The sequence below is a fragment of the Schistocerca piceifrons genome, chromosome 3 (genome assembly GCF_021461385.2).
Source record: "Schistocerca piceifrons isolate TAMUIC-IGC-003096 chromosome 3, iqSchPice1.1, whole genome shotgun sequence".
Taxonomy (NCBI): domain Eukaryota; kingdom Metazoa; phylum Arthropoda; class Insecta; order Orthoptera; family Acrididae; genus Schistocerca; species Schistocerca piceifrons.
In genome coordinates, this window is record NC_060140.1 from 248,226,335 (window position 1) to 248,241,182 (window position 14,848).

Below are 14,848 nucleotides of genomic sequence, written 5' to 3' on the forward strand. Positions count from 1 at the left end.
CACAGATCAATCGAGAAAGCAGGAAGAAGTTGTGTGGAACTATGAAAAAAATAAGCAAAATGTACAAACTGAGTAGTCCATGCGCTAGATAGGCAACACCAAGGATAATGTGAGCTCAGTAGCGCCGTGGTCCCGTGGTTAGCGTGAGCAGCTGCGGAACGAGAGGTCCTTTGTTCAAGTCTTCCCCGGAGTGAAAAGTTTACTTTCTTTATTTTCGCTAAGTTGTGATCTGTCCGTTCGTTCATTGACGTCTCAGTTCGCTGTAATAAGTTTAGTGTCTGTGTTTTGCGACCGCACCGCAAAACCGTGCGATTAGTAGACGAAAGGACGTGCCTCTCCAATGGGAACCGAAAACATTTGATCGCACGGTCATAGGTCAACCGATTCCTCCACGGGAAAACACGTCTGATATATTCTATACGACACTGGTGACGGCACGTGCGTCACATGACAGGAATATGATGTCGACCCACCTAACTTGTACACTTAGCGAATGGGTAAAAAGATTCTTCCACCTTGCCCGATTTAGGTTTTCTTGTGGATGTGATAATCACTCCCAAAGACGTGATGAAAACATAAGAGTTTCACATAAACTTGCAACAAATGAATGCAACAGTTTCACAGTCGCACAGTTTTCCCTGTGCTCTGTCAAAACATTTGTTTTTAAGGTTTTCAAATTTTTCCGTTTAGGTGTAGCGTCCCCATACTACGACGCAGTTACCTCGCATAGGACGGACGGACAGACAGATAATAATTGTCTGAAAATGAAGAATTAAGCGTTAGACTCGAAGGAAGACTTGAACCAAGGACCTCTCGCTCCGTAGCTGCTCACGCAAACCACGGGACCACGGCGCTCCTGAGCTCAGACCCTCCTTGATGTTGCCTATCTTGCGCATGGACTACTCAGTTTGTACATTTGGTTATTTTTTTCATAGTTCCAAACAACTCCTTCCTGTTTTCTCGTTTGATCTGTGTTCAGTTTTTCAAGGCCTATCCACTGTGCCAACTTATAACTAAATCTGGGGGGGGGGGGGGGGGGGGTGCGATGGGGAGGTTCCCTTGTCAGCAGAGCTCCTACTACAACCCTCTGGCGGCGCAACCTGCTACTGTAAGTACGCGATGCGAAGCATTACGATTCCGGTTACTTTTGCCCCCCCCCCCCCTAGTATATTTGTGTGAATGCCTGAGTGTATGTGTGCTGGGAATTCCAAAACGCCTCCGAATTAAAGAAAGTCAGCGGGAGGAGCATAGCTACAAGAAAATAGTTTTAGGCCTCCTTTTTTCTTTTTATTAGTAATCTGATGCTTCTCAGAGAGAAATCATCACAGACCTCCAAGGTGTCCTTCGCTATCCACGAGTCTCGTGTTTGACGTGTTGCGCGGCGTAAGACGGGCAGCCGCCGGCACGGTCGTACCCTGCGGGTAACGACCTCTGGTAGCTGCGGTACTCGGCGCCCGAGCCGCCGCCGCGCACGTACAGAGAACACGGGAGTTATCACCAATTATTCCCGGCCGGCCCGCGAGTGCGCGTGCTGCCGCAGCCGGCCCTAACGAGCTGCGTGCCGGGGGTGGTCCCAGCCCGGCGCGGCGCGGACACCATATCCATACAATGCTTACCTAATGTCTATATGCCGGCGATTTATACCGAGCCGCAGCGCGGGCGCCCAGCAGGGAGGGCGCGCGCCCGCCCGGCCGCGGCCAGATAGAGAGGACTCACTTATCCGCGCCCAGATGCTATCACCGGGCCCGCTTCCTTTCAGCGGGATAAAGATGCATAATCAGCGAGGGAGCGGCCGCCGTGAATTATTCATGAGCCGCCGTCACCACGGCAACCGCCACCGCCACTGGACACCCGCTCTCGTGCGGCCACCGCCGCCCAGCGCGCCAAACGACTGCGAATGGCCGAAACCGGTGGGCAGAAATTCCGGACCAGCCCCTCGGAAATCAAGTTGCCACGGCGCTCGTACAATGCGAACGAATTCGGTGAGGAGCCAGGAGGTTCTTACGACGTCCTCGCGTTGCCGAGTACACTCCGAATCTCCAGTCTTCCCAACCGAGGAAAAGCGATCAGCATTGACGGGAGTCGAACTCGGTTCCTCTGGATGACACTCGCACGCACTGAACGCTTGTGTCCGAAGACGATCGCATTTGCGTTACAGTCGGTCACGGGGATTTTTTTCACAGCACTCTTGAGAATCTGGTGGAACGTCCGCTTTCTCGGATGTAGGCTTGAATCCGCCGTGGCTTACCATACCATACCAGCCAGTCCTGATCCAAACTGTCCCATTCTTCGATAGCGATTCTCGGTAAGTCGCACAGGCTACGTTTCCGCTGTCGACTTCCAATAACAGCTCGTTTCAATCGATCCCACACATTTTCTGTTGGGTTCATCTCTGGGAAGCGGGAAGGACACTCCATTTTGGTGTTTCTAGCGTGGCTGAAGGACAGAACGATGACCACCCATTTATCAACTATCAAAACGAAATTGACATCAAATTGTTGAGGCTGCGGTCCCACTTTCGGCTGCTGTATCTCTTCCCTGTACCGTAAAGCAGTGAGACTGTCCTCAAGAACCAAGGAACGTGTACCGTAGCCGCATGTATTACCATCCCAGAGCATCATTTTACTACCACCGTGTTGCACCCATGGGGCACGGTGTAGGAGGCGTTCGATATTACCGGGATCTCTCCAAACACGTCGTCTGCGATTATTGTAGTGGCAACACAACCAAGTTTCATCCGTAAACAACGCCCAGAGCCAATCCTGGGGCATCCATTACTCATTGCTCATGATTTCTCGCTCATCTGTATGAGAATACATGGTGATGTAGTGTGCGAGGTGGTGCTCGCTATTCCTTGGGCATGGAGGTTCGTCTGATGCTACTACCTTCTAACACTTTGATACTATACATGACATCCTCTGCTCTCTTCGAAAGCCGAATTCAGTTCTGGAGCCCTCAGCCCACGTTTTCTTTATCACTAAAGCCTTAGATATCGATCATCTAAGTGGAGTAACTCCTCAACAGTACGTATCAACTGGAACCCATTCCATGACCGAACCATCATTTTCACTTCGGTTCAGACGTCTAGCAGCTTCTCCGTTCGATAAGCCTTCTGCGCTTAATGTGACGATGCAGATCCAATGATTGGGCGCGATTCCCTTTCGTGGCATGATGGATGTTCACGTTACTGTTCCGCAGACGTCTCTATTGCGTCCCTACTGATGCTTTACTTTCAACAGAAATGCAGCAATCCATTTGAGTGCTTCCTATCTTTAAGATGTGCTCTTGACTACAGTGTTTATGCTCACAAACAACGTCAGGGATGACATTTTGATCGGTAAAGGAATAGTCATAATAATAACACAGCTGTACAACATACGGGGGTGAAGCAGAATTCGTTAATGTGTGTATATCAATTCGTCTGTGGTGAGCGTTTTCAGTCTTAGGCGACGTAGTGCTCAGAGCAACCAAGAGAGTGTTTATTTTTCACAGTACAGACTGCAGTGTTATTAATATAACTCAGGAAAGAAGCCAGCACCGACAGAATCTACGTAAATAACTGCACACTGCATTGCTGAAAAGGCAAGTGACTGTCAGTGCTGTTATACGACAGTGGTGTCATTCTTCCGTGTAAGAGAACTTCCTACGCCCCAAGTGCTGTTCGATCTTCAGTTTTCAGACAAAATCTACCTCTATGCCGGACTACGTTGTAGGCGAAATGCGGGAAGCCTGTTGCCCCGAAAGAAGAGTAACGCTTGACCGGAGAAGCAAGGGGGACATAAGAAACAAGCACTGGAAAAGAAAGCATTACCTCTAACAATAAAAAACAAAGAAATCGGCCAGTACTGATTGGGGAAATAAATTTCTGAGAATTTGTGCTTGGAGCAGGGTTGTATAGAAGCAAATTTTCCCGTTCCGTAGAAGAATTCTGTAAACGGCGAGAGTTGAAAAAGTAAGAAATGATGATGTTCTGCACAGAATCGGTGAGAATTGGCATATGTGGAACAACTAACGAGAAGCAGGTACAGGGTGATTGGACCTGTGTTAAGACATCAGAAAATAGCTTCAATGGTACCAGAGTGGACAGAAAACCAAATCTGAGTTGCTCAACCCGTGAACCGGCTCATGGCCTGACTGCCAGTGGAGTGCAACCTTCCGTTCGCCACGTTCGCCACGGCAAACTGAATTCTGCCGGATAATTCGGTATCCGTCTAACCCGACCAATCAATGTTTTATCTTCTTCTTCTTCTTGCGTTAAGGCCTGTGTAGGACCACGGGTAGCCCCTTCGTGGACTGCATTTTCCCCTTCTTCTCCCAGATGCTTTTCATTCTTTCTCTTCCTCTCTCCCGCTCTTCTTCCGAGATCTTCAGTTTCCGTTTCTCCTGACGGCTCCACTACTGACATTCTAATCTTTTCCTGTATTCTTCTCTGTCATTGATCTCCGGCATATTTGTCGGTGTATATTTGTTCCTCCGATTTTCCTTTCCTTCGACCTTGATCAGCAATTCCAACCAGTACTTCCGAAGTTCAACAAACCACTTGGTTCCTGTCTTTCCTCTAGTCCTCCCTGTTGTTTCCCACACTCCCTTCGTCATTCTGTCCATCCTCATCCTAACTACATGCCCAGCAAACCTTGCCCTGTTGAGTCTGATTTCCCCAGATATTGTTCTCATGTTCCAGCACAATTCTTCCCTAGGTCTTCGCATCCACCTCTCTCCACCTCTTTTGGGACCTAGTATTTTTCTCAGTATTTTTCTCTCTTCTTTCTCTAGTTGTTCTGCCCCATTTCTTCCTAGTGTCATCGTCTCAGCGGCATACAGTACTGCATTCCCCACTGTGGCCTTGTAGTGGCTTATCTTGGCCTCTGTGGATATATTCTTTTTATTGTATATCTCTCTCGTCATGCAGAAGGCTGACCTCATCTTCTTTATCTTCTCTGTTTTGTTATAGTTAATTTAACTAACTTATCTGTCGGATTCAACAGTACAGTCACGCAAAGATTCAGTATTATTACCTATTAACCAAATAAGGTCAGGTTAAATGTAACATAGAATATTCTCACACCTATTTAATGTAAAATCGAAGCAGAACAGGTATGAATAGAACAATTCGACACTGTTGGTATCATTTTCGCTATTTCATAGGGCAACTTAGATTGTTACCAATATACGTAAAATGAAAATTATTTACATACAAAAATAAGTTTTCAATAGTTTTAGTCCATACATAAGGATGGCGTTAGTCTTCAGTAAATCACAAACAACGTAAAATAGTGTTGCTTAGATATTTCAACTTATCATGCATCATTTGCATAGTTTCTATTGTATGTAGAATGAATCATTTTACATGTAACATTTTCAAAATTTACTTACGTATATGGCAATAAATTGGTCATTTACAGATTACTATTAACACATTAATTTAATTTAATCAGGATGTACACATTAGTATTTGACATGACTCGTGTTATTAGTGAAACATACATCAAATTATAAAACAAAAGCAAATATATTCGTTTTATATACTACTTATTTAATACTAAGTATTTTTATAGCACTTCATACTGAAAAACAAACGATTTGTACACAAAAAGCCATTTGTGTTTAAATTAAAAATTTGCTTTGCTGCTGTCAAATAATTTACATTAGTGTGTAAATTCTCAAACAGTTTACGCGTGAAGCATTGCTGATTGCTGATGATAAATTTTATTAGTGATTAAATACGTTCTGAAGAAGTCTTTAGAATGCTTAAATGTTTGAAGATGCCTCCGATCAAGAGATCAATGTTATCCTCACTGCTCGCTTTTCTAAAAATCAACGTTTTCTTTCTAATTAGTGAGTTACACTGGAAAGTACCATACAGCATTAACGAATGAAATGGTGAAAAATATGGAGTGATGTTTGTTTCCTTCTTTCTGAAACTACATGAAGAGCGAAAGTTACAGACTTTTTCTGTTGAAAAATTCTAATAATATATTTTTTTCGTTTTTAAAATGTTCATTAATATGCGCAACAAAATTTCTTTTCCTGTCGGTACATTACATTCTGTCTCTACTTGATTTAAGTAACTTCCAACTGATCTACGGTGCCATAGTGAACAAGTAAGATCGCAAATGTTGAACGTTCAAGAACATATGCTTAAAACATGTAATTTTAACATGCAAAATATATTGCATGGTATTCGTGTATTTCAACTGTATTGTGTAGCTTGATAATAAATAATATACAGGTTTCGTTCCCTTCCTCCTGATAGTAATATATAAAGTTTTACCTTACCACTACCATCTTTGGTGTCCAAATGTATGATATCATTTTCAGAAATGATAACCAGCAGAGTTAGATTGTTGAGCAACTGCTCCCACCGAACTGTGTATTTTCCGTTCTAACATATGATGCCACACAGACACCAGTTTGATAGGATTTTTATTTCAAGATCAGATTATGGTAAGGAAGAAATCCACTCTTATTCATTGGTAGTCAACAAATTGTGTTCACGTATTATAGTCACGTAATTTATTGTTTTATACAGATGCCACAAAGACTTTCTTCACAACAGCTTTGAATATATCTGCTTGTTTTCACGTGAACAATTTTTCTCTCAAAAACAATGGCAGCAGTTCCACGGAAATTGCCGTATCTCTGTGGGTGTATAGTGTGTTTACGGTTCATGAAATGAGCGTAACGAATTTAGAAAGTTATATACTTTTATGTTCGCTGTCTTTCAGTGCGTTTCGAAATATAGATACTGTACCCTTTTAGCAATCCATGAGATGTTTAAAACATAGTTTGGTTCACACGTCAAGGATCGTTAACAGTAGAGCTGTATTTTTTGTATTCCACTTCTTCACAAATACATGCTCGTATAAAAAAGTATTTCTGGTTGCTTTAGGGACGTCTTTTTAAGACCGTTACTCATGTTGATTCTGGAACATTTTTTTACAATGATAACAAAGTAAAACAACTAGAGTAATTGATGTGGAAAGTTTACATACCTATTCAACTCATGAAAATTTAATACGGGCAGTTCTTTATCTGAAAGCTGTCTTTTGGGGTCACTCTCGTTCGTCTTTCTAAAAGTTTTGAACCTGGGAACAGTCATTAAGCAAAATGCTCTCTTTCCCAGTTGAACAGAATTATTTTAACACAGTTATATCATGTAATAAAAAGATTAATAACAATAAATGTAAAAAGAATGGAAGGCTGAGATGTTACTTCGTTATTCACAAGGACTATTTCAGTCGTTTGTTCTGTCAAAATAAGCCTGAATTTAGTCTCAGTTCCACTCTTTTCAATTTCTAGGTTTATCCTCAAGCTTCTGATCACTCACAGAAACGGTAGACGTAATATTGTTGTAGCTGCTATATCACTATTGGCAAGAGTATCATTTACGGCTGAAGTTCAGTCAGCCAATAAGAACTATCCACAGTACAGAAGTCGATTCTCTAAAGGTTGTATGTGGTAATAATATCGCCCAAAATACTGACTCATCGCCCACTAATACGTATTTTTCATTAGCAAATTTTTTATTTGGTTCTGAATGACAATTGCTATGACACTTTCAATTTTCATTATTCACAGAACATTTTAATTTTTTTCTTAAAGAATGTAAACGAAGTGTGGAAGCAACTCTCCTTTTTGAGATAAGTGCTTGTGATAATCGTTGTTAGTGAAAATGTCTTAACAGTCCATTTTAAAAAAAAGATAAATTTGGAAATGATATCAGAGTTCAAGAAACAGAAATAAAAAATTTGAGATTTTCCTGCGATGTTCTGTCAGAGATGGCACAGTATCTGGTAGAGTGGTGGAAGGCAGTAGTTAATATCTTGAATACCAACAAAAGTAAAACAAGCTTAGCGGAGTCTGCTCGAACTGAATCAGTGGTTGCTTAGAGAATTAGATGAGCAAGTGAGACAATAAAAGAAACGTGCGAGATTCATCGTTACGGCAGCAAAACAAGTGATAGTGGCTGAAGTGGAAAGGATATAAAATGGGTGCAATAGCAAGAAGAGCATTTCAAGAAAAAAAAATTGTTAACATCCAACGACAATTTAAATTTAGGAAATCATTTCTGAAAGTGTAGAACTAGCAATAGGGCGAAAAATGTTTCTGAAGAAGTGATACTTGTTAATATCGAATATAAGTTTAATACCAGGAAGTGGTTTCTGAAGATATATGTCCGGAGGGAAGCCTCGTACGATAGTGAAACGTGGGCGTTAAGCAGTTCAGACAAGACGAAATAGACGCTATGAAATGTGCTACCATGGGCAGATCGGATAACTAATGAAGCGGTTCTCAGTCGAATTGAAGAGAAAGAAAATTTATGGTACAACTCGACTAAAAGAAGGGATCTGTTATAGGAAGAATCATGAGTCATGGTTCAAATGGTTCAAATGGCTCTGAGCACTATGGGACTTAACATCTGTGGTCATCAGTCCCCTAGAACTTAGAACTACTTAAACCTAACTAACCTAAGGACATCACACACATCCATGCCCGAGGCAGGATTCGAACCTGCGACCGTAGCAGTCCAGCGGTTCCCGACTGAGCGCCTAGAACCGCTAGACCACCGCGGCCGGCCATGAGTCATGAATAAATGATTAAACTAGTAATGTAGGGAAGTTTTTGCATGTGTACGGAGGGGGAGATGAAATAAATGTAGAGTGAGACCAATCTTTGACTTCAATGAGCAGGTTCAAATGAATGCAGGTTCCAGTAGTTGTGCAGAAATGGAGCGATTTGTGCAGAGTAGGATAACGTGGAGCTCTGCATCAAAAATGTCTCCGATCTTAAGACCACAGACATAAGATGAATTCATTTACAGAAATTTTCATTGCAGTTCGGCGCAGCGATTTTTTACTACTGCGCTAAGTGTTATACTGTTTCGCGTGGCATCACATATTCTACACCAGTCCCTAGCATCACTAATTCTATACCTGTTGATAGTACGGAATTTTATCGATAGCTCAATTATGAACTTGGTATACTCCACTTAAAACATTGATAATATTTGCTGGTAACAAAGTGAATGGTCATTCTTGTATGTGTTTGCTACCGCATGCAACACGTGGCCAGAAGAACACATCAAGGAAAACGAATCACAGACATTAAGGTTAATGCCTTTACAATTTAAGAGACTTAAATGAGGGCACTTTCCCATTGAATATTATTACTGTGTCTTAGAGATACAAAGTAAGGCTTTCACGGTTTGAATTGTTTCTCGAAACAGCTCAGTGCTCATTTATCCATGATCTTCTTACACAGGATGGTGATAATTCCAGAATGAGGAAGAAATTGTCATTTCATACAAAACCTTTATATAGACATGTACTGTATTTACAAAGGTTCCGGACATGAGTTTATTGTTATAAGGTAATTTTATTTTCGTCTTTATTATTTGAAAAAGCGAAGTTGTTTCGATGTATCCGTAGTTCACACAGCTACGACTAGAGACTGCGTGTCGCAAGGACGTTCTTCCTATTCATCTAAGAGAAAACAGATGTACGGCAACTTAAACAGGTCAGGAAATATTTGAGGCAAACAATTTAGCTGTCGCGCTATGTATCGTTCATATCATGAACCTCATATGAGCCACAGCATGCTGACTACGTTTCGTGATGATTGATTGATTGAGGGGGGTTATGGGACAAAAAGGCGATGCCATCTTTCTTACATGATAGTTACGTGGCATGTCAGCTGTATTGGAGGCGATCTCAAAATCTAAACCAGAATTTCATTCGCCGACATCGCACAAAAATACAAAATGATCACTTGTTTCAGCGAAATTAAATCGCCATCTTCAAAGCATTGAGATCATTCTCCGTGCAAATGATGTGAATATGGTCATTTAATTTCGTTGAAAATAGTAATCATTGTGTATTGTTGTGCGATCAGAGCGAATAAACTGTTATAAGTAGAATAACCGGAATTACATGAATTATATGGAAACGTCAACGATAGTAAAACGGGTTAAGTTCAGTCAGGCTATAGTCATCACGAACTTTCTCCTGTTCCATTAACCTATAGGATTATCTTACATATCACATTTATATGTACACTGAGCAGTCAGAACATTATGATCACCTACCTAATAGCCGGTATATCCGCCTTTGGGATGGATAACAGCGGCGACGCGTTGTGGCATGGAAACATGAACTTTGGTAGGTCACTGGAGGGAGTTGTCATCACACCTCATCACACCTGCACACACAGTTCGCCCAATGCCCGTAAATCACATACCAGATGCACTCGATCGGGTTGAGATCTGGCGAGTTGGGAGACCAGTGCATCAAGTAGAACTCGCCACTGCGTTCCTCAAACCATTCCATTACGCTCCTGACCTTGTGACATTGTGCTCTTTCTTGCTGAGAAATACCACTGCTGGCGGGAAACTTGATCATCATGAATGGGTGTACGTGGTCTGCAAACAGTGTACGATATTCCTTGGCTGTCTTGGTGCCTTTCACGAGCTCCACTGAACCCATGGATGCTCTGCTAGTGTTTTCCACAACGTAATGGAGCCGCTACCAAATTGTATCTGTCCCACAGTGCAGGCGTCCAGGAGCTGTTCCCCTGGAAGAGGATGGATTCGCGCCCTTCCGTAGGCATGATGAAGAAGGTATCGCGACTCATCAGACCAAGCAAAGCTCTACCACTGCGTCAACGTCCAGAGACAATGGTCAAGTGCCCATTTCAGTCGTAGTTGCCGATGTCGTGGTGTTAACAATGGCACATGTGTGGGTCATCGGCTGAGAAGGTCCATCGTTAGGAGTGTACGGTGCACTGTGTCTTCAGACACCCTTGTACTCTGCCCAGCATCAAGTCTGCTGTTAGTTCTGCCAAGGTTCACCGCCTGTCCTATTTTACCAGTCTGCTCAGCCTACGACGTCCGACCCCATGCCTTCTGGACGTGATTTCACCTTGGTTTCGCTACGTCTTGAAGACATTCTCGACAGCACTCCCCGAACACCCGACGGTGCAGTTTTCGAAATGCTCGTGTCGAGCCTCCTGGACATCACAATCTGCTCTCGGTAAAACTCAGATAGATCACACTCATTCCACTCCAGGAGACGCTGCTATTGCCTGGACAGGGTTATACCGATGGCAGGTTGGTGGTCATAATGTCCTGGCTACTCACTGTATATCTTTGCGGTAAGACATCACTTGTACTAATCGCTTCTATTCATATCTATGAATACAGCAAGAATATAGCTGAAATTTGTTTCCCTTGTTTCTGTCTGATTTCCTGCTCCCTTCTTATTCCACACTGGTTGTTTTTTCTGATACAGTAGCCAAGGTCTGATATGGCAAATGGTACTTTTTTCTGTCTATAACTGCTGACACCAGTTTTGCAACGAGGAAAGGACTGCGCTATTTATTACTATACGTTAGCTTAGATCGTAATATACAGGGTATCGCAAAGTCTTTGCACCAAACGTCTACAGATGATTAGAGAAAAAAATGTTTCCCAATGCTTCCCGGTGACACTATGCGTCTTTTTGTACTAATTATACACCTGGGAGGTTGCAGGGCATAAGCATTCTGCAGTGTGTGTGTGCGTATGCCTTAAAAATGTTGCCTATAATCCAGACATCTGCTCGGCATGAAAGGTGGCAGACCGTTCAAAATTAAAGTTTCTGATTCGTTTCTAAAATATTTCCGTCTGGTTAGGGACACTCATCCTTAAGGTTTTCTTGGTGAAAATCACTCTATCAAATTATTGAGCTGGCTGGCCGGAGTGGCCGAACGGTTCTAGGCGCTACAGCCCGGAACCGCGCGACCGCTACGGTCGCAGGTTCGAATCCTGCCTCGGGCATGGATGTGTGTGATGTCCTTACGTTAGTTAGGTTTAAGTAGTACAACTACTTAGGGGACTAATGTTCTAGGGGACTGATGACCACAGCAGTTAAGTCCCATAGCGCTCAGAGCCATTTGAACCAAATTACTGAGCTAGTATTTTGCAGTACACTTGAGTTCATTACGGCCTGCTAGTTCTGTGAGTTTTAGAGATGCCAATTCCTCTTCACCTGAACTGCCCACTCTTGTATTCTTTATTGCAATATCCTCATCCTTAGTGAACTTCAGACGCATCTCATCATTCCTCAGCATTTCAGTGCCCCACTTATATTCACAATTATTCTTCCGTAAGATTCTCTTCAACGTCAGTCTATTCTTCGTCATTACTAAATTGTAATACGTTTCGATATATGCACCTGGGTACGTCTTACAATTCACTATATGATTTCTGTAAGTCTATCTGACCATGATGTAATCTATCTGGTATCTTTCCGTCTCTCCAGTCTTTTCCAAGTATAACTCACCTCTAGTGATTTTTGAACGGAGATTCGCTGAAATTTATTGCAGCGCTCTATTAGTCTCCTTCCTCTTTCATTGCTACTTACAAGCCCGTATTCTCCCATAGCCCCTTCATTTGTTCCTTCCGCTGCAACCGAGTTCAAATCGCTCATGATTATTAGATTTTCACCTCTCTTTACGTACTGAATTGTCCGTTCATTATCCTCAGATACTTCTTCTGTCTCTTCATCTTCTGCCTGCGACGTTGGCATGTGTACGTGAACTATCGTTCTCGGCGTTGATTTGCTGTCAAATCTGATGAGAACATCCCTATCACTGAACTGTCCACAGCAGCTCACTCTCTGACCAACCTGTTTCTTCATAACGAATCCTACTCCCTTATACCATGTTCCGCTGCTGTTGATATTACCGAAAATTCGTCTGACAAAAAATCTCTATTTTCTTTCAGTTTTTGAGGGAACTTTTGTTCTGTCGTTGCAAGTACAAAAATGCGAGATTTTTTTTTCACCACACGCGTTTCACTTTATTGAGGTGAAGCATCGTCAGTGGCCTGTAGTTAAGTTATTTACATTTTGATTGACTTTAAGACTGAAAACCGGTTCGTTAAGAATATACTGATTTGTACTTACGGTGATTTTAGCTTGATTTCTCGCTTACACCGGGAAATGCCGTCTTCTATCACATCGTTGTTTTTCTGCATTGCATACTGTTAATTTTTGGTGCAATTTTTAGTTCTTCTGCAGCACTATGCATTTTTTATGTTTTTCACACCAGACCTTTACTCACACCACTGCTTTATGTTTGTTTTTTGTTTCTGCACTTCAGTTTACTTCACTGACCCCCACTACTTAGCCTCCGTATTTCCCATTTTAGAGTTTAAAGCCTCCCTAGCACGTTCAAACTCCTGTCAATTTAAGCTCCGACTCGTAGAATGTTATCCAAAAATGTTGAAATGTGTGTGAAATCTTATGGGACTTAACTACTAAGGTCATCAGTCCCTAAGGTTACACACTACTTAACCTAATTTATCCTAAGAACAAACACACACACCCATGCCCGAGGGAGGACTCGAACTTCCGCCGGGACCAGCCGCACAGTACATGACTGCAGCGCCCAAGACCGCTCGGCTAATCTCGCGCGGCGAACGGTGCACCATCGTTGGTTATTCCAGTTCTTATATGGTCGCCTTCTCCTCGCCAGGCCCCTTCCGAAGATCCGAATGGGGGACTAGTCTGGAACGCTTTTACAATGGAGAGATCATCATGACCCTTCTTAAGATACAGGCCACATGTCTTATGCATACACATAGTGGGTCTTTAAGGCAGTGGCATCCTCATAGAGTTGAACACGGCTGATTATTTCGTTTTTCAGGTGTAGTTCCCCCTCCCCCCCCCCCCAAAAAAAATGAAATAGGGTGCATTGAATACCTGACCACTCCTCCACCCTCTGACAAAATCTTTGGCAGAACGAGGATGACTTCAAACGCCGGACGTTCTCGGCCGCCATTGTTGGTGATGTTTATTTAGAATTTAAGCAGTGACTCGAGTCGAACCCAGGATCCAGAACGTTCTGATTACTTGTTAAAGACGCTTGCGCTAGACCATGGATATACGTTCACCAACTCTATAGGACTTCTTAGGTTGGCAAGACTCGGCATCGTAGTGCCGTGTCTGAAACTGAGGAAGTGACAGAGGTGCTGGAGCCCTGCTCCAGGCTATCTGGAAATCTGTTGATGTTTCACATAACGCCTCGGGTTGCTCGTTTCTTATAGAAAGACTTGCAAGCTGACCGTCCCTGATTTCGTAACACTGCCTGCAGAGAAAAAACTGGGTAGCAGCAGTGGGGAGACAATGGAGATTACTGGTTGTCCTGTGGATGTGTCGAATCATACACGATTAACTGGTTAAGATATGGTGTTTAATTACTAAGACCTATATCCGAAATTTATTCAAATTAAAAGATACCTCATTCAACACTCATCCATTACAGTACTACACTAATTTACGTGGTTAGTTGCTCGCACAGTAAAGACTGCAAGGCAGCTGCAGTCTGCTAGCAAGAGTCTCGGATATGATGCGCTAAAAATAATACGCAACGTACCCTACGCCGCGCACTGTAGCGTGGCTGGGGATTTGTAAACGAATATTTTTATTTATTTAACTTGGTCAGATTAGCGCCTTCAGACTTTTCTTACATCGGACCAGGGTTTTATAGACACAGTATTTTTACATGATTCTTGTGAAGTAAAAGAAATAATTTCAACATAATAATTAGTAATAAAAAGGTATTACTAGAATTAAAAATAATTTGACTGTCTCTAGTCGCCGGCCGCGGTGGCCGTGCAGTTCTTTGCGCTTCAGTCCGGAAGCGCGGGACTGCTACGGTCGCAGCTTCGAATCCTGCCTCGGACATGGATGTGTTTGATGTCCTTGGGTTAGTTAGGTTTAAGTAGTTCTAAGTTCTAGGGGACTGATGACCTCAGAGTCCCATAGTGTTCAGAGCGATTTGAACCATTTATTTGTCTATAGTCATTGTG